Source organism: Pseudophryne corroboree, chromosome 10, assembly GCF_028390025.1.
Source record: "Pseudophryne corroboree isolate aPseCor3 chromosome 10, aPseCor3.hap2, whole genome shotgun sequence".
NCBI lineage: Eukaryota > Metazoa > Chordata > Amphibia > Anura > Myobatrachidae > Pseudophryne > Pseudophryne corroboree.
Genome location: NC_086453.1, coordinates 211,068,314 through 211,087,475, shown reverse-complemented (window position 1 = coordinate 211,087,475; position 19,162 = coordinate 211,068,314). Strand labels below are relative to the sequence as shown.

Genomic DNA, 19,162 nt, shown 5'->3' with positions numbered 1-19,162 from the left:
ATAAAGAGATGTAGTATGTATGTATAAAGAAGAAAGAAAAAAAAAAACACGGGTAGGTGGTATACAATTATGGATGGACTGCCGAGTGCCGACACAGAGGTAGCTACAGCCGTGGACTACTGTACTGTGTCTGCTGCTAATATAGACTGGTTGATAAAGAGATGTAGTATGTATGTATAAAGAAGAAAGAAAAAAAAACCACGGGTAGGTGGTATACAATTATGGATGGACTGCCGAGTGCCGACACAGAGGTAGCTACAGCCGTGGACTACTGTACTGTGTCTGCTGCTAATATAGACTGGTTGATAAAGAGATGTAGTATGTATGTATAAAGAAGAAAGAAAAAAAAACCACGGGTAGGTGGTATACAATTATGGACGGACTGCCGAGTGCCGACACAGAGGTAGCTACAGCCGTGGACTACTGTACTGTGTCTGCTGCTAATATAGACTGGTTGATAAAGAGATGTAGTATGTATGTATAAAGAAGAAAGAAAAAAAAACCACGGGTAGGTGGTATACAATTATGGATGGACTGCCGAGTGCCGACACAGAGGTAGCTACAGCCGTGGACTACTGTACTGTGTCTGCTGCTAATATAGACTGGTTGATAAAGAGATGTAGTATGTATGTATAAAGAAGAAAGAAAAAAAAAACCACGGGTAGGTGGTATACAATTATGGACGGACTGCCGAGTGCCGACACAGAGGTAGCTACAGCCGTGGACTACTGTACTGTGTCTGCTGCTAATATAGACTGGTTGATAAAGAGATGTAGTATGTATGTATAAAGAAGAAAGAACAAAAAACCACGGGTAGGTGGTATACAATTATGGACGGACTGCCGAGTGCCGACACAGAGGTAGCTACAGCCGTGGACTACTGTACTGTGTCTGCTGCTAATATAGACTGGTTGATAATGAGATGTAGTATGTATGTATAAAGAAGAAAGAAAAAAAAAAACACGGGTAGGTGGTATACAATTATGGATGGACTGCCGAGTGCCGACACAGAGGTAGCTACAGCCGTGAACTACCGTACTGTGTCTGCTGCGACTGGATGATAAATAATGATATAAAAAATATATATATATCACTACTGCAGCCGGACAGGTATATATTATATAATGACGGACCTGCTGGACACTGTCTGTCAGCAGAATGAGTTTTTTATAGAATAAAAAAAAAAACACCACACAAGTCACACGACGAGTGTTTAACTTTTTCAGGCAATCACAATATAGTATACTACTAACTATACTGGTGGTCAGTGTGGTCAGGTCACTGGTCAGTCACACTGGCAGTGGCACTCCTGCAGCAAAAGTGTGCACTGTTTAATTTTAATAATATGTACTCCTGGCTCCTGCTATAACCTATAACTGGCACTGCTCCCCAGTCTCCCCCACAATTATAAGCTGTGTGAGTACAGTCAGATATATACATAGATGATGCAGCACACTGGGCTGAGCAGTGCACACAGATATGGTATGTGACTGAGTCACTGTGTATCGTTTTTTTCAGGCAGAGAACGGATTATATTAAATAAAACTGCACTGTCTGGTGGTCACTGTGGTCAGTCACTACTAAACTCTGCACTCTCTACAGTACTCCTAAGCTCCAGTAAATCAAGTGTCTCTGTTTAAAATCAATCTCACTCTCTCTCTTCTAATCTAAATGGAGAGGACGCCAGCCACGTCCTCTCCCTATGAATCTCAATGCACGTGTGAAAATGGCGGCGACGCGCGGCTCCTTATATAGAATCCGAGTCTCGCGATAGAATCCGAGCCTCGCGAGAATCCGACAGCGTCATGATGACGTTCGGGCGCGCTCGGGTTAACCGAGCAAGGCGGGAAGATCCGAGTCGCTCGGACCCGTGAAAAAAAACATGAAGTTCGGGCGGGTTCGGATTCCGAGGAACCGAACCCGCTCATCTCTAGGCGCTACCAGGAGACAGGCAAGTACATCAGGAGACGTGGAGGACGCCGTAGGAGGGCAACAACCCAGCAGCAGGACCGCTACCTCCGCCTTTGTGCAAGGAGGAACAGGAGGAGCACTGCCAGAGCCCTGCAAAATGACCTCCAGCAAGCCACAAATGTGCATGTGTCTACTCATACGATCAGAAACAGACTCCATGAGGGTGGTATGAGGGCCCGACGTCCACAGGTGGGGGTTGTGCTTTACAGCCCAACACCGTGCAGGAAGTTTGGCATTTGCCAGAGAACACCAAGATTGGCAAACTCACCACTGGCACCCTGTGCTCTTCACAGATGAAAGCAGGTTCCCACTGAGCACATGTGACAGACGTTACAGAGTCTGGAGACGCCAAGGAAAACGTTCTGCTGCCTGCAACATCCTCCAGCATGACCGGTTTGGCAGTGGGTCAGTAATGGTGTGGGGTGGCATTTATTTGGGGGGCCATGTGCTCGCCAGAGGTAGCCTGACTGCCATTAGGTACCGAAATGAGATCCTCAGACCCCTTATGAGACCATATGCTGGTGCGGTTGGCCCTGGGTTCCTCCTAATGCAAGACAATGCTAGACCTCATGTGGCTGGAGTGTGTCAGCAGTTCCTGCAAGACGAAGGCATTGATGCTATGGACTGGCCCGCCCGTTCCCCAGACCTGAATCCAATTGAGCACATCTGGGACATCATGTCTCGCTCCATCCACCAACGCCACGTTGCACCACAGACTGTCCAGGAGTTGGCGGATGCTTTAGTCCAGGTCTGGGAGGAGATTCCTCAGGAGACCATCCGCCACCTCATCAGGAGCATGCCCAGGCATTGTAGGGAGGTCATACAGGCACGTGGAGGCCACACACACTACTGAGCCTCATTTTGGCTTGTTTTAAGGACATTACATCAAAGTTGGATCAGCCTGTAGTGTGTTTTTCCACTTTAATTTTGAGTGTGACTCCAAATCCAGATCTCCAGGGGTTAATAAATTTGATTTCCATTGATAATTTTTGTGTGATTTTGTTGCCAGCACATTCAACTATGTAAAGAACAAAGTATATAATAAGAATATTTCATTCATTCAGATCTGGGATGTGTTATTTTAGTGGTCCCTTTATTTTTTTGAGCAGTGTATATATATATATATATATATATATACCGTATATACTCGAGTATAAGTCGACCCGAATATAAGCCGAGGCACCTAATTTTACCACAAAAACCAGGGAAAACTTATTGACTCGAGTATAAGCCTAGGGTGGGAAATGCAGCTCTAGCCGTACACAGCGCTCACACCGCCAGCGCTCACTTCCGCGGTGAGACCCGTTGGTGGTGTGGTGGAATGTGCTGTAGTCTGCCGGCAGACTTCCATTTCTCCGTGTCCTCGTCCGTGCGGTCACAGGAGAAGGATCGATTACTCCGCAATCAACGCGTTTCGCCTGTCAAAGGCTTCCATCCTGAGGAAGCATTTGACAGGCGAAACGTGTCGATTGCGGAGTAATCGATCCTTCTCCTGTGACCGCACGGACGAGGACACGGAGAAACGGAAGTCTGCCGGCAGACTACAGCACATTCCACCACACCACCAACGGGTCTCACCGCGGAAGTATAAGCAGCATTGGACACACTCCACTGCATCACCAACGGGCTTTCCACTGTAGAAGCAGCGGCTTTGAGGTAGGCGAGGAAAATACCCCAGACCATCATTTGTTGTTATACAGGAAAGTACTGTGAAATACAAAGGACAATTAACCAGCAGTCTTTCCAAAAAGTATTGGGACCATTGACCGCACTAACCGAATTAACCCTGACTCTCAGTGGCATACAGAGACTATCCAGTAACAGACCTTCCTAAAATTTGGGACACTTGATTATAACAACAGAATATGCTTATTTAACACAGGACTTGACTATGAATTAAGGACAACAGCAAATCCTTGTCTCTTTTTGGACAGAGACTGATATTAAATATATACCAGTGGGGTAAAACGCTAAAAATAGTGTACCCACGGGTAATCCATATACATGTTTGTCTGTATGTTGTTTGTCAGTCATGTGTACCGGTACTAGGGGGTAAAGAGTTGATTAGCAGTATTAGCAATATATAGTAACATCTACTTTTCTGACCTATAAGGCTTTTAGAATTCTTCTTCTTATTTTTTATTTATTTTCATTTTTTAACGCATATAAATAAATTGATATTTTATAATTCTGTCTCACTGTGGATATTCTTTGTAAATACAAGGTATAATTCATACATTCACGCTAGGTGTGCGCTAAGACACTTATCTATTTCAACTCCTTTAACAATTCTGGAGGAGTTACTACAGTTAGAGAAAAATGTGAGAGTGGTGAACCAGCAGTGCATCTCTGGGGATGCAGTTTGCGTGACAGTTTGTGACAGTGTAGACCACTTGGATGAGAAGGGCGAAATATTAATCAAACTAAGAATAAAGCATACGAACAAGGTGGCCATAGTCAAAATGGACTCAGGAGCGAAGTGCAATGTCATATCTTACAAACAACTACGTGAAATAGATCCAACTGCACAGATAAACCCACGAGACAAGATCAACTTGATAACTTATGGTGGTTAGCTCATCACTACACTGGGTACCACAAAGCTAAAGTTTACCCGTGCTGATTTGCTATTCCACATTGTGGCTCAAAAGGTCAAACCATTGCTAGGCCTCCCTGACAGTGTGAAGCTAGGCCTTCTCAAATTGGGGCCTGAGGTAACGCAATACAGATGACCGTCCTGGAAATAAAAGACTTTCAGGATTTATTTGATTGCAGTATACTTGGCAAGCTCCCTGTTGTGTATCATATGAGGCTGGATGACTATTGTACCTACTGTCTGTGCCCCCGGAGGGTTCCTATCGCAATGAAAGACAAAATTATTAAAGCGATCCACAGAATGACTCAATTGGGTGTCATTGCCCCCATAGAGGAAGCAACACAGTGGGTGTCCGCCATGGTGGCGGCATCAAAAAAAGATGGGACTGTACGTCTTTGCATTGATCTAGTACACTTGAACAAAGCACTGCTGCGTCCATATCGCCCTCTCCGCACCATAGAGCAAGTGATTGCTGACATGCCAGGTGCCACAGTTTTCAGTACCCTGGATGCAATATGCGGATTCTGGCAAATCCCTTTGGACAGAGCTTCGTCCCTGCTCACCGCTTTCATGCCCCCAATGGGGCAGTATGTCTTCCTTCGCATGCCCCATGGAATCACTACGTGCAGTGAGGTCTTCCAGTGCTGCATGGAGCAACTGTTTGCAGGCTATCCCTGTGAAATCATTGTCGATGACATCTTGGTATGGGGACGCACCAAGGAAGAACACGACCAGCGGCTGCACCGGGTACTTGAATGGGCCCATGCTTTGAATTTCAAGCTCATCCCAGACAAATGCAAGTTTAGAGTCACCGAGGTGGCATACATGGGCCACGTGCTCACCAGTCAAGGCGTCAAACTGGACCTGAATAAAATCACTGCCATCCAGCAAATGCCGCTTCCGGCTGACCATCAGGCACTGCAACGTTTCCTGGGGATGACCAACTACCTGTCTAGATTTGTTCCACAATACAGTGAAACCACGGCACCTTTGCGGCAGTTACTCCACCAGGACTCAGAATGGTGCTGGCTGGACATACACACAGCTGCTGTTGATCGATTAAAGACCATGCTGACAAATCCACTGGTCCTGCAATACTTCAATGTGCATGATCCGGTAGTCCTCTCTGCCGACACTTCACAGAGTGGTCTAGGGGCCGTGTGCCTCCAACACCGCAGACCGGTGGCTTTTGCTTCCAGGGCCCTCACTGACACTGAAACCAGATATGCACAAATTGAGAAAGAACTGTTGGCGCTGGTGTTCGCCTGCAACCGCTTCCATGATTTCATCTATGGCCATCCTGTCACGGTGGAAATCGACCATCAGCCTCTCATCACCATACTGAAGAAGCCCATCCACTCTGCTTCTTCCCGTATTCAGGGCATGATGCTCAAGCTGCAGCGGTACAACCTGGATATCATATATAAGCGAGGCAAAGAAATGTACGTTGCTGATGCTCTGTCTTGAGCCTTCCTTCCGACTACTGACATGAACGCTGCTGAGGATGACTATGAGGTCATGGCTGTGGAGGTGCTCCCTACCAAGTGGCTGGAAGAGCTGCGTGCTGCTACACTTGTGGATGATCTTTGCCAGCGTTTCTCTGCTGTGATTCTCAACGGCTGGCCATCCTCTTCCAAGGAACTGCCGCACTGCCTTCGCCCCTTCTACTTTATGAGAGATGAGCTCACCGTGTCTGATGGTGTCATCCTGCAGGGTCATCGCTTTGTGATTCTGGCTGCCCTTCAGACGTTCTACACCCAGCTGATGCACCAGGGCCATGCCGGCATGGAGCTACCAAGCATAGGGCCCGTGAAACCGCGTTCTGGCCCTCCATGTAGTTTTGGTGCACCCTGCAATGCTTTGCGTCCACACCTGCCACACCTGCCACGGGAGCCCATGCTGCTCCATGACATTCCTGATCTTCTGTGGTCCATTCTTGCGGCTGATTTATTCGAATGGAGGGGGAAGTAGTACCTGGTACTAGTTGACTCCTATTCTGGATGGTTCGAGATAAACTACTTGCCCAGCACCACGAGTCAAATGGTCATTGCAAAGCTGAAGAGACACTTTGCCGCACATGGCACTCCACAGCAGCTGATCACTTATAATGCCATGCAATTCAAGAGTAGAGAGTTCAAAGACTTTGCGAATACATGGGACTTCCAGCATATCACTAGTAGTCCACACTACCCACAGTCAAATGGATTGGCAGAGCATGCAGTCTCTGCAAATCATCTAATGGAGAAGTGTGCACAAGATGGATCGGACACATACTTGGCACTGTTAAACTTGAGAAACATGCCCCGAGATGGACTTCCATCCCCTGCACAGTGCTTATCAGCATGGCACACCCGCACAGGCATCCCAATGGCAAAGCAGCTCCTGCAATCCATACAGGTATGGGAGAACATCAGCAAGCACAGAATGGCTGCCAAAGCTTCTTATAACAGAACAGCATACCGCCTGCCACCACTGTCTCCATTCCAGCCTGTCCGCATGCAAACCAAACAAAGATTTGACAGAATGGCGGTGGTTCAGCATCCTGCAGGTCGTCCAAATAGCTACGTGGTACAGTCTGATAATGCCCTCTATGAACGCAACCGCCGCCATCTGTTAAGTGTACCTGAAGAAAGCTCTACACAGCCTGACTCATCAGTTTCTACCACAGCTGCAACCAATGTCAGTGATGATTTGCATTGCATGGACAATCCTTCCTCAGAGACCACTTCTGAAGTGATAGAGCCCTCTGATGTCACAGCGGACATGCCCATGCATTCCCAGTGTACCATTACCAGATCGGGCCACGGGGGTCATTCCGAGTTGATTGTAGCTGTGCTAAATTTAGCACAGCTATGATCATCTTCCCTGAGATGCGGGGGGATGCCCAACACAGGGCTAGTCCGCCCCGCATGTCAGTGCCGACCCCCCCCCGCACAAATACAATAGCATCACACAGCGGCAATGCTTTTGTATTTCTGGAGTAACTCCCAGCCAGCGCAGCTCCTGTGGCTGGCCGGGAGTTGGTCGACGCTGCCGCGGCCGCCCCCCAATGGTCCGGCCACGCCTGCGTTGGCCGAACCGCACCCCCTAAACGGTGGCTTAACACCGCTGTTCAGCCCCCTCCCACCCAGCGACCACCTCTGTCTCAGAGGCAATCGCTAGGCAATGACGACAGCCATGCACCGGCGCACTGCGGTGTCAGCGCATGTGCAGTTCCGACCCGATCGATGTGCTGTGACAAACTGCAGCGAGCGATCGGGTCGGAATGACCCCCTATGTGTCCAAACCCAACCCAAAGTTCCAAGACTTTACTGTATATTGTCTTTTCTTTTGTTCATGTCTAACATTGTCACATTGTTGAATTTGTTTAATCTATGTTATGCATCCTTCCTGTTGAAAGGTGGGATGTAAATGCATGCTGTGCATCATGGAAGAGATTGTTTTGCTTCTCTATTTCTCTATTTCTTCTTGAGTAACAGGGAGATAGACCTTACAAAAATATGGGTGGGGCTGGGATTGGGGATTTCACTCAGTGCATGTCGTGCAAGATGTACGCACACCTGGAGCAACCGTCCCAGTGTGAGTACATCTGCATGAGGTGTTTGCGAACGGTTGCCCTGGAAGCACAGGTAACTGATCTAAAGCAAACCGTTACGCGACTGAGGGACATTTACAATCTCGAGCGAAGTTTAGAACGGTGGAGGAGTTGAGGGAGGGGTCACTGATAGATGAGGATGGCCAAGCTGGGTAACAGTTAGAAGGAAGAAAAAGAGGGGGAGGCTCGACATCTCTGAACTATCAAACCCGAATAAATTCGCACGACTGGACGAGGAATCGGAGGATGATAGTGAGGAAATGACGGTGACTGTTCCATCTAGCAACCAGAGGAGCAGTCCCTCTGGCGCAGTTGGGATAAAAGTTAGTAAGGTACCTAGTCAGATTGTGGTGGTAGGGGATTCCATTATTAGGAAGACAGATAGGGCAATCTGCTACTGGGACCGTGATTGCCATACGGTCGGTTGTCTCCTGGGTGCTCGGGGGCGGCACATCGTGGACCGGGTAGATAGATTGTTGGGAGAGGCTGGAAAGGATCCAGCTGTCTTGGTGCACGTTAGCACCAACGACAAAGTTAGTGGAAGGTGGGATGTCCTTAAAAAAGACTATAGGGAATTAGGCAAGAAATTTAAGGCAAGGACATCTAAGGTAATATTCTCCGAATTAAGACCCGTGCCATGCGAGAGAGGCAGAGGGAGATTAGGGAAGCAGAGGGAGATTAGGGAGGTAAATGTGTGGTTTAGGGATTGGTGCAGGAAAGAAGGGTTTGTGTTCCTAGAACACCGGGCGGACTTCTCAGTCAGGCGCCATCTTTTTTGTCGTGATGGATTGCACCTGAATGAGGAGGGGGCAGCGGTGCTGGGGGGAAGGATGGTTAGAAGGTTGGAGGAGATTTTAAACTAGGTGCCTGGGGGGAAGGTTTAGCAAGAAATCACGGGTCATCCAGTAAGAATAGCAGGGGTGGCGTTAGTGAACAAAATGGGGGAGGAGTAGGGGGGAGGAATAGAGCAGACGGCAAGGGTAGTAACATGGGAAATAAAAAGGGTGTTAGAATAACAGTAACCAATGACGATTACGGGTCATCTTTGCTGCATAAGAATTATGATGTCCCTACCATAAGGGGAAATACATATCTCAATTGTATGTATGTAAATGCTAGAAGCCTTACAGGTAAAAAAGGGGAACTAAGAAATCCTCGCAGCAAGCAAGAAATATGATATTATAGGCATTACTGAAACGTGGGACGAATCTCACGATAGGACAGTCAATCTAGAGGGTTACACACTGTACAGGAGAGACAGACTAAATAAACGGGGTGGAGGCGTATGTCTTTACGTAAAGCCATTTCTAAAACCTGTTATACGAGAAGATATTCAAGAAGGGACTGTAAATACTATTGAGACATCATGGGTAGAAATTGCATGCGGGGGTAAAGGAATAAAGAAGTTATTATTGGGGTTACGCTACAGGCCAGCTCTTATTAATGTGTCTGACGAGAAATTGTTACTGAATCAAATAGAAAGAGCAACAGGAGTAGGAGACATAGTAGTGATGGGAGACTTTAACTATCCCGAGATAAACTGGAAAATCAATTCATGTGATACTGCTAGGGGCAATATGTTTTTAAACACGCTAAATGATAATTACTTAGTTCAATTAATCGTGGAACCGACTAGGTACAATGCAATCTTAGACCTGGTATTAACTAACAATGGGGAATTGGTATCAAATATTGAAGTAGGAGAGCCCATAGGTAACAGCGACCACAATATGGTCACATTCAATATCAGTTTTCATAAGCAGTCCTATACTGGCTCAACTGGGACTCTAAACTTTAGCAAAGCCAACTTTGACATGATGAAGGAAGCGTTAAAGGACATTGAATGGGAAATTCTGTTTCAAGGAAAAAATACTACAGAGAAATGGGATGTATTAAAATCACTGGTAATTAATAATACACGTAAATTTATTCCCACCAGCGGCAAAAAAAGGAGTAAAAATCCCAAACCAATGTGGTTTAACAAAAATATAAAGAAATTAATGGACAAAAAAAAAAGAGCATTTAAAAAATACAAATCTGAGGGGGATGCGGAGTAATTCCAGCACTATAAGAACTGTAACAAAATATGCAAAAAAGGAATAAGAGCGGCTAAAGTAGAAACTGAAAAACTAGTAGCAAAGGAAAGCAAAGCTAATCCTAAAAAAAAAGTAAATTTTTTTAAGTACATCAACGGCAAGAGACTAAAGAAGGAGATTATAAGCCCTTTAAAGTAGGGATGAGCGGGTTCGGTTCCTCGGAATCCGAACCCGCCCGAACTTCATGTTTTTTAACACGGGGCCGAGCGACTCGGATCTTCCCGCCTTGCTCGGTTAACCCGAGCGCGCCCGAACGTCATCATCCCGCTGTCGGATTCTCGCGAGGCTCGGATTCTATCGCGAGACTCGGATTCTATATAAGGAGCCGCGCGTCGGCGCCATTTTCACACGTGCATTGAGATTCATAGGGAGAGGACGTGGCTGGCGTCCTCTCCGTTTATAGAGAAGAGAGTGAGACAGTAGAGAGAGACACAGTAGTAATTTTGGGGAGCATTAGGAGGAGTACTAGTTACTTGCTGAAGTGATAGATAGTGTGACTGTATATTATCTGACTTGTGGGGGAGACACTGACAGTGGGGAGCAGTTAGAGTCTGAGAGCAGGACTCAGGAGTACATATAACGTACAGTGCACACTTTTGCTGCCAGAGTGCCACACTGCCATTGTGACCACACTGACCACCAGTATAATATATATTGTGATTGTCTGCTTAGGAGTACTACTTGCAAGTTGCTGATAGTGTGACCAGTGACCTGACCACCAGTCACCACCAGTTTAATATATATATATATATATAATTGTATATAATATATATATAATATTGTATACCACCTACCCGTGGTTTTTTTTTTCTTTCTTCTTTATACATACTACTATAGTAGCTTACTGTAGCAGTCTGCGGTGCTGCTGAGCTGACTGTGTCCAGCAGGTCCGTCATCAGTCATTACATAATAAATATATATACCTGTCCGGCTGCAGTACTAGTGATATTATATATATATATATTGATTTCATCTCATTATCATCCAGTCTATATTAGCAGCAGACACAGTACGGTAGTCCACGGCTGTAGCTACCTCTGTGTCGGCAGTCGCTCGTCCATCCATAATTGTATACCACCTACCCGTGGTTTTTTTTTTTTCTTTCTTCTTGATACATACTACTATAGTAGCTTACTGTAGCAGTCTGCGGTGCTGCTGAGCTGACAGTGTCCAGCAGGTCCGTCATCAGTCATTACATAATAAATATATCTACCTGTCCGGCTGCAGTACTAGTGTGATATAATATATATTGATTTCATCTCATTATCATCCAGTCTATATTAGCAGCAGACACAGTACGGTAGTCCACGGCTGTAGCTACCTCTGTGTCGGCAGTCGCTCGTCCATCCATAATTGTATACCACCTACCCGTGGTTTTTTTTTTCTTTCTTCTTTATACATACTACTATAGTAGCTTACTGTAGCAGTCTGCGGTGCTGCTGAGCTGACAGTGTCCAGCAGGTCCGTCATCAGTCATTACATAATAAATATATATACCTGTCCGGCTGCAGTACTAGTGATATTATATATATATATATATATATTAATTTCATCTCCTTATCATCCAGTCTATATTAGCAGCAGACACAGTACGGTAGTCCACGGCTGTAGCTACCTCTGTGTCGGCAGTCGCTCGTCCATCCATAATTGTATACCACCTACCCGTGTTTTTTTTTTCTTTCTTCTTTATACATACTACTATAGTAGCTTACTGTAGCAGTCTGCGGTGCTGCTGAGCTGACAGTGTCCAGCAGGTCCGTCATCAGTCATTACATAATAAATATATATACCTGTCCGGCTGCAGTACTAGTGATATTATATATATATATATATATTAATTTCATCTCCTTATCATCCAGTCTATATTAGCAGCAGACACAGTACGGTAGTCCACGGCTGTAGCTACCTCTGTGTCAGCAGTCGCTCGTCCATCCATAAGTATACTAGTATCCATCCATCTACATTGTTTACCTGAGGTGCCTTTTAGTTGTGCCTATTAAAATATGGAGAACAAAAATGTTGAGGTTCCAAAATTAGGGAAAGATCAAGATCCACTTCCACCTCGTGCTGAAGCTGCTGCCACTAGTCATGGCCGAGACGATGAAATGCCAGCAACGTCGTCTGCCAAGGCCGATGCCCAATGTCATAGTACAGAGCATGTAAAATCCAAAACACCAAATATCAGTAAAAAAAGGACTCCAAAATCTAAAATAAAATTGTCGGAGGAGAAGCGTAAACTTGCCAATATGCCATTTACCACACGGAGTGGCAAGGAACGGCTGAGGCCCTGGCCTATGTTCATGGCTAGTGGTTCAGCTTCACATGAGGATGGAAGCACTCAGCCTCTCGCTAGAAAACTGAAAAGACTCAAGCTGGCAAAAGCACCGCAAAGAACTGTGCGTTCTTCGAAATCCCAAATCCACAAGGAGAGTCCAATTGTGTCGGTTGCGATGCCTGACCTTCCCAACACTGGACGTGAAGAGCATGCGCCTTCCACCATTTGCACGCCCCCTGCAAGTGCTGGAAGGAGCACCCGCAGTCCAGTTCCTGATAGTCAGATTGAAGATGTCAGTGTTGAAGTACACCAGGATGAGGAGGATATGGGTGTTGCTGGCGCTGGGGAGGAAATTGACAAGGAGGATTCTGATGGTGAGGTGGTTTGTTTAAGTCAGGCACCCGGGGAGACACCTGTTGTCCGTGGGAGGAATAGGGCCGTTGACATGCCTGGTGAAAATACCCAAAAAATCAGCTCTTCGGTGTGGAAGTATTTCACCAGAAATGCGGACAACATTTGTCAAGCCGTGTGTTGCCTTTGTCAAGCTGTAATAAGTAGGGGTAAGGACGTTAACCACCTCGGAACATCCTCCCTTATACGTCACCTGCAGCGCATTCATAATAAGTCAGTGGCAAGTTCAAAAACTTTGGGCGACAGCGGAAGCAGTCCACTGACCAGTAAATCCCTTCCTCTTGTAACCAAGCTCACGCAAACCACCCCACCAACTCCCTCAGTGTCAATTTCCTCCTTCCCCAGGAATGCCAATAGTCCTGCATGCCATGTCACTGGCAATTCTGACGAGTCCTCTCCTGCCTGGGATTCCTCCGATGCATCCTTGCGTGTAACGCCTACTGCTGCTGGCGCTGCTGTTGTTGCTGCTGGGAGTCGATGGTCATCCCAGAGGGGAAGTCGTAAGCCCACTTTTACTACTTCCACCAAGCAATTGACTGTCCAACAGTCCTTTGCGAGGAAGATGAAATATCACAGCAGTCATCCTGTTGCAAAGCGGATAACTGAGGCCTTGACAACTATGTTGGTGTTAGACGTGCGTCCGGTATCCGCCGTTAGTTCACAGGGAACTAGACAATTTCTTGAGGCAGTGTGCCCCCGTTACCAAATACCATCTAGGTTCCACTTCTCTAGGCAGGCGTTACCGAGAATGTACACGGACGTCAGAAAAAGACTCACCAGTGTCCTAAAAAATGCAGTTGTACCCAATGTCCACTTAACCACGGACATGTGGACAAGTGGAGCAGGGCAGGGTCAGGACTATATGACTGTGACAGCCCACTGGGTAGATGTATGGACTCCCGCCGCAAGAACAGCAGCGGCGGCACCAGTAGCAGCATCTCGCAAACGCCAACTCTTTCCTAGGCAGGCTACGCTTTGTATCACCGGTTTCCAGAATACGCACACAGCTGAAAACCTCTTACGGCAACTGAGGAAGATCATCGCAGAATGGCTTACCCCAATTGGACTCTCCTGTGGATTTGTGGCATCGGACAACGCCAGCAATATTGTGTGTGCATTAAATATGGGCAAATTCCAGCACGTCCCATGTTTTGCACATACCTTGAATTTGGTGGTGCAGAATTTTTTAAAAAACGACAGGGGCGTGCAAGAGATGCTGTCGGTGGCCAGAAGAATTGCGGGACACTTTCGGCGTACAGGCACCACGTACAGAAGACTGGAGCACCGCCAAAAACGCCTGAACCTGCCCTGCCATCATCTGAAGCAAGAAGTGGTAACGAGGTGGAATTCAACCCTCTATATGCTTCAGAGGTTGGAGGAGCAGCAAAAGGCCATTCAAGCCTATACAATTGAGCACGATATAGGAGGTGGAATGTACCTGTCTCAAGCGCAGTGGAGAATGATTTCAACGTTGTGCAAGGTTCTGCAACCTTTTGAACTTGCCACACGTGAAGTCAGTTCAGACACTGCCAGCCTGAGTCAGGTCATTCCCCTCATCAGGCTTTTGCAGAAGAAGCTGGAGGCATTGAAGGAGGAGCTAAAAGGGAGCGATTCCGCTAGGCATGTGGGACTTGTGGATGGAGCCCTTAATTCGCTTAACAAGGATTCACGGGTGGTCAATCTGTTGAAATCAGAGCACTACATTTTGGCCACCGTGCTCGATCCTAGATTTAAAACCTACCTTGGATCTCTCTTTCCGGCAGACACAAGTCTGCTGGGGTTCAAAGACCTGCTGGTGACAAAATTGTCAAGTCAAGCGGAACGCGACCTGTCAACATCTCCTCCTTCACATTCTCCCGCAACTGGGGGTGCGAGGAAAAGGCTCAGAATTCCGAGCCCACCCGCTGGCGGTGATGCAGGGCAGTCTGGAGCGACTGCTGATGCTGACATCTGGTCCGGACTGAAGGACCTGACAACGATTACGGACATGTCGTCTACTGTCACTGCATATGATTCTCTCACCATTGAAAGAATGGTGGAGGATTATATGAGTGACCGCATCCAAGTAGGCACGTCAGACAGTCCGTACTTATACTGGCAGGAAAAAGAGGCAATTTGGAGGCCCTTGCACAAACTGGCTTTATTCTACCTAAGTTGCCCTCCCACAAATGTGTACTCCGAAAGAGTGTTTAGTGCCGCCGCTCACCTTGTCAGCAATCTGCGTACGAGGTTACTTCCAGAAAATGTGGAGAAGATGATGTTCATTAAAATGAATTATAATCAATTCCTCCGTGGAGACATTGACCAGCAGCAATTGCCTCCACAAAGTACACAGGGAGCTGAGATGGTGGATTCCAGTGGGGACGAATTGATAATCTGTGAGGAGCGGGATGTACACGGTGATATATCGGAGGATGATGATGAGGTGGACATCTTGCCTCTGTAGAGCCAGTTTGTGCAAGGAGAGATTAATTGCTTCTTTTTCGGTGGGGGTCCAAACCAACCCGTCATTTCAGTCACAGTCGTGTGGCAGACCCTGTCACTGAAATGATGGGTTGGTTAAAGTGTGCATGTCCTGTTTATACAACATAAGGGTGGGTGGGAGGGCCCAAGGACAATTCCATCTTGCACCTCTTTTTTCTTTCATTTTTATTTGTGTCATGTGCTGTTTGGGGAGTGTTTTCTGGAAGGGCCATCCTGCGTGACACTGCAGTGCCACTCCTAGATGGGCCAGGTGTTTGTGTCGGCCACTAGGGTCGCTTATCTTACTCACACAGCTACCTCATTGCGCCTCTTTTTTTCTTCTTTGCGTCATGTGCTGTTTGGGGAGTGTTTTTTGGAAGGGCCATCCTGCGTGACACTGCAGTGCCACTCCTAGATGGGCCAGGTGTTTGTGTCGGCTACTAGGGTCGCTTATCTTACTCACACAGCTACCTCATTGCGCCTCTTTTTTTCTTCTTTGCATCATGTGCTGTTTGGGGAGTGTTTTTTGGAAGGGCCATCCTGCGTGACACTGCAGTGCCACTCCTAGATGGGCCAGGTGTTTGTGTCGGCCACTAGGGTCGCTTAGCTTAGTCATCCAGCGACCTCGGTGCAAATTTTAGGACTAAAAATAATATTGTGAGGTGTGAGGTATTCAGAATAGACTGAAAATGGGTGGAAATTATGGTTTTTGAGGTTAATAATACTTTGGGATCAAAATGACCCCCAAATTCTATGATTTAAGCTGTTTTTTAGGGTTTTTTGAAAAAAACACCCGAATCCAAAACACACCCGAATCCGACAAAAATAATTCGGTGAGGTTTTGCCAAAACGCGGTCGAACCCAAAACACGGCCGCGGAACCGAACCCAAAACCAAAACACAAAACCCGAAAAATTTCAAGTGCACATCCCTACTTTAAAGGACAAGAGGGGAGTCTTAATAAAAAATGATATTGACATAGCAAACAAACTAAACATTTTTTTTTCAACGGTATTTACCAGAGAGGACCAAATGCTGGGTCTAACACAAAATGTCAACAAAGATAATATCCCACTGCTAAATGCTTATTTATGTGAGGAGGTAGTCTGTGACCAATTAAAAAAGTTAAAGATTAATAATTCACCTGGTAATTATAGACCTGTTAGTCTTACATCTATAGTGGGGAAAGTATTGGAAGGTATTCTAAGGGACGGTATTCAAAAGTTCCTTGAAGCAAATAAGGTCATTAAAAGGAACCAACATGGATCTGTGAAGGACAGATCATGTCAAACCAACTTACTTGGCTTTTATGAAACAGTAAGTGCGAACCTTGATCAGGGTAAGGAGGTGGATGTAATCTTTTTAGACTTTGCCAAAGCTTTCGACACTGTACCACACATGCATCTTATCTATAAGCTACCAGAAATAGGGCTAGGGAGCACAATATGCACTTGGGTCAGTAATTGGTTAGGTAAAAGGGAGCAGTGCGTTGTGGTCAATGGATCATTTTCAAATTGGACATAAAGTACTAAGTGGTGTGCCACAAGGATCTGTTCTTGGACCACTTTTGTTCAACATTTTCATCAACGACCTAACAGTAGGTCTAGAGAGCATGGTATCAATTTTCGCAGACAATACCAAATTGTGTAAGGTTATAAATACGGAGAGGGATGATGAGTCTCTTCAGAACGACTTAACTAAACTGGAAGCATGGGCAGCAAAATGGAGAATGAGATTCAACACAGACAAGTGTAAGGTAATGCACTGTGGGGGCAAGACCAAAAATAACACCTACATACTAAAAGGGGTAATATTAGGGGATTCTGTACTGGAAAAAGACTTAGGGGTTCACATAGATAACAAATTAAGCAGCAGTACCCAAAGTAGGAATGCAGCAAAGAAGGCTAATAAGATATTAGCATGCATAAAACGGGGATTTGATGCAAGGGACGAGAGTATTATACTCCCATTATATAAATCACTAGTGAGGCCACATCTTGAATACTGTGTGCAATTTTGGGCACCATATTACAAAAATGATATCCTGGAGCTAGAAAAGGTTCAGAGGCGGGCGACCAAACTAATCAAGGGCATGGAGACGCTGGAATACGAGGAAAGGCTTGCAAGGCTAGGCATGTTTACATTGGAAAAGAGGAGACTAAGAGGGGACATGATCAACATCTACAAATATATAAGGGGTCAATACACAGAGCTCGGGAGGGACCTGTTTTCTATAAGATCAGCACAGAGGACACGTGGTCACTCGCTTAGGTTAGAGGAGAGGGGTTTCCGCACATTGAGGCGAAAAGTTTTTTTCACAGTAAGGACAATACATGTTTGGAATTCCCTGCCTGAGAGAGTAGTAACAGCGGACTCAGTCAACACCTTTAAGAATGGGGTAGATAAATTCCTATTGGATTAAGATATTATGGAGCCTGAGTTTGTTGTTACACATTTACAACTATGTAGTCAAAAGTGATTGGACACGTGTTAGTGAATGTATAAAGTGGGTAGAGGGGCACTGATTAGATCCTTTGCTAATGAAATAGCTTGCTGGAAGGAGCTAACCGAGTTTGAAAAGGGGATCATCGTAGGCTGCACGTTGTCATGTTGCCAGGGTGATGCTGGACTGACATGCACAAAATTTGGTAACCTGGATGGGCAGTCCAGATCTTAACTCCGCAGAGAACCTCTGGGACGAATTGGAGCAACAGGTGCATTCTAGGCTGACTTGAACTTCTTCAGTGTCACAGTTGGTAACTGTACTTAGGCCCTCATTCCGAGTTGTTTGCTCGCTAGCTACTTTTAGCAGCATTGCACACGCTAGGCCACCGCCCTCTGGGCTGTAACACACACTCCGGTTTTTCCCGGATGGCAAAAAGCCGGACAAACTTTGTCCGGCTTTTTGCCATCCGGGAGAAACCGGCAGAGTCGCTCACACAGGACGGCTTTGAGCCGTGCGTGATGCTGTGCGCATGCGCAGCATCAGACACGGCTTCCGAAAAAACCGTTGTGTGTGAAAGCTCCCCTTCACACACATGGTTTACTGGCTCCAAAGACGGCCCGGCGGCCGCCCGGCCGCCGGACCTTCCAGTGGTGAGACCCGGCTGCAACCCGGCAGCCGGGCCGGGGCCGTGCAGTGTGAAGGGACCCTAGCCCTCACACTGTTAACTACAATGCCGGCACGGGAAAAAGCCGTCCGGCTTTTTCCCGGCCGGCAAAAGCCGGGTAGTGTGTTTCAGCACTCTGGGAGTGTATCTTAGCTTAGCAGAATTGTGAACGAAAGAGTAGCAGAATTGCGAATAAATAATTCTTAGCAGCTTCTGAGTAGCTTGAGACTTACTCCTACACTGCGATCAGCTCAGCCCGTTTCGTTCCTGGTTTGACGTCACAAACACGCCCTGCGTTCGGCCAGCCACTCCCCCGTTTCTCCAGACACTCCCGCGTTTTTCTGCACACTCCCAGAAAACGGCCAATTTCCGCCCAGAAACACCCACTTCCTGTCAATCACACTCCGATCACTTCAACGATGAAAATTCTTCGTTCGGCCGTGAGTAAATCTACTAAGTTTTGTGCTAAAATACTTAGCGCATGCGCGCTGCGTACCATGCGCTTGCGCATTTTTGCCTTAATCGCTCCGTTGCGAAAATCTGCAACGAGCGAACAACTCGGAATGACCCCCTTAAGGCGGAATGGCAAAACATACCTTCTGCTGTTGTCCAGGAACTTGTGAACAGTTTGCCAAGAAGAGAGTCT

The 19,162-nt window shown here is 46.6% G+C and overlaps 1 protein-coding gene across 2 annotated transcripts in view; it reads right to left on the bottom strand.

Moving 5' to 3' along the window:
• The window catches only part of LOC134966380 (transmembrane protein 26-like), a 208,130-nt gene that overhangs the window by 9,668 nt on the left and 179,300 nt on the right, over nucleotides 1–19,162 (bottom strand). The window lies entirely within an intron of this gene.